We start from the raw sequence: 2,088 nt of genomic DNA, 5'->3' as shown, positions 1-2,088 counted from the left end.
TCATTTTAATTTCTGAAACACCCAAGTATCCAACTAGATTTTCTAATAAAATTGATTTACCTATTATACAACTTTTTTCTTTTCCATGAACCAGAAAAGAGAACACTTAAAAATATGAGGTAAACCTCAGCCACTTCCTAGCTGTGTGATCCTGGGCAAGTCACTTGACCCCCACTGCCTAGCCCTTACCACTCTTCTGCCTTGGAGCCAATACACAGTATTGACTCCAAGACAGAAGGTAAGGGTTTTAAATTTAAAAAAAAATATGAGGTAAAATCAATTTTATTTTGCTCGATGTTACTCCTTACAAACTCCTCTCTAATTAGAAAAATGACTTTCCTTTCTTGTTTGTGAAACAACCATTCCAAGGCATAGGAAATGCACTGAGTTCCCTTAAAACAAATTCTAATGGATGTAAACCCCAAACTAGCTAGAATACTTCAGCATTTTGTAAAAACTAATTTAAGTTACAATTTGGAAATATTACTTTTAGTCACAAACTCAGTTTCTAATTAATTTATCTTGAAAAAAATTACACAATCTGAGAGAAAACATTCTCTTATTTCTTATCTATCTTTTTCTCTTCATTCCCTAAAACTTCCTCAGAATTTGGATGTGAAGAAGGAAGACTCGATGATGAAGGCTTAAAGAATTTTTTAAAAATAGATCACAAGATACAGAGAGGTTTTTATTTTCCTTCTAAGTTACATGCACATATGATACTAAAAGGAACCCCAGTAAAATGACATAACAAATCACATATAGACCCAGTTGTAAATATACAACAGACAATTATAAAAGTTCCAATTTTTTTTGCTACTGAGACTATAGTTACCAGCCTTAATTACCTCCTCAGCAAAAAGTATTTACTGACTCAAATTGACTCATTAACATATTGCTTTACACAGTCTGTTACTGTACTGTTCCCTCTCCCAAATACACACAAAACAGATTTGCTCTATAATTTCTCATTTTCCTTAAGACCTTACTGCCTAGAGAACAAGGTTGCAACAAGTCACTAAGCCCCTAACTCCAACTTCAAACAAGAAAAGGACTGAGGAGAGACTACCTATTCCTAGGCTAGAATATATAATTTCTTCAACCTCCCCCTAACAAAAAATAATTTTGAAGAGCATCACACAGGTGCATTTCTAAGTATATATGGATAGGAAAACAGGATTTCCTTCCTCTCTGGAACTTCAGAGAACGTCAAATGGCAAGCTCTTCCTCTACCCTTCAAAAAAATTAAGGTCTTCATTAAAGACTAAAAACTCATTTTATATCCCAGTGAATATCTTTCAAACCTGGGAGGAGAGGTCTTTGAAGGATGAAGTCTTTACAAAGGATGGTTCTAAAAATGTACCAAGTTTTAAATATTGCCAATTATTTACAAATCTTATAACTTGTAACTTTCTGATATAAACTAGGTTATAAAACAAAATCAAAACTAAACATACATTATTATTCACTCACTCCCTTTTGCCTAGAGCAAAAATGATTGTTGGAAATCTGGAGAGAACTAATCCACAACCAAAAGTACCAAATAGAAACTCTCCATTTGTGGAAAATTATTCCCCTTGTCCAGTAAAATAGGAGAGGTCTTGATAAAGATCTGGAGGGTGGTACTTCTTTCCCTATCTGACCTCTACCCTGATCACTATTAAAACTTAACAAAATGGAACCCTGAGGTAAATCCTTGAGCAAGATAACATTTATTACACAGTGGTGCTCTATGTCAATTAATGGGTCAATGGTTGGCTTCCGTTTATGCCAAAGACCCCAAGCAAAAGAACAGTTCTCCCTTTTTATGTTTTGGGAAAATTTTGGGAAAAGGAAGGAAAATATTGGGAAAAAACAGGAAAGGGAAGATGACATCATGAGATGACATCATGGCTGCTTATAAAGGTGAAGCATAGAGAACATTATTGGTTGGAAGTTTGGTCATGTGTGTTAGCAAGGATGCTATTCCTCTTCTTCTCTCCTAAGAATAAGAATGCTCATTACCTGAGTGCAAGTGTGAGATAATGGTCTAGACTTGAGGACAGCAATGCAGAGATCCTTGAAGGATAGCTCCAAGGAGCAGCAAAA

The sequence above is a fragment of the Monodelphis domestica genome, chromosome 5 (assembly GCF_027887165.1).
Source record: "Monodelphis domestica isolate mMonDom1 chromosome 5, mMonDom1.pri, whole genome shotgun sequence".
Classification (NCBI taxonomy): domain Eukaryota; kingdom Metazoa; phylum Chordata; class Mammalia; order Didelphimorphia; family Didelphidae; genus Monodelphis; species Monodelphis domestica.
The sequence above is the reverse complement of the archived record's forward strand: the minus strand, read 5'-3'. Positions refer to the sequence as shown.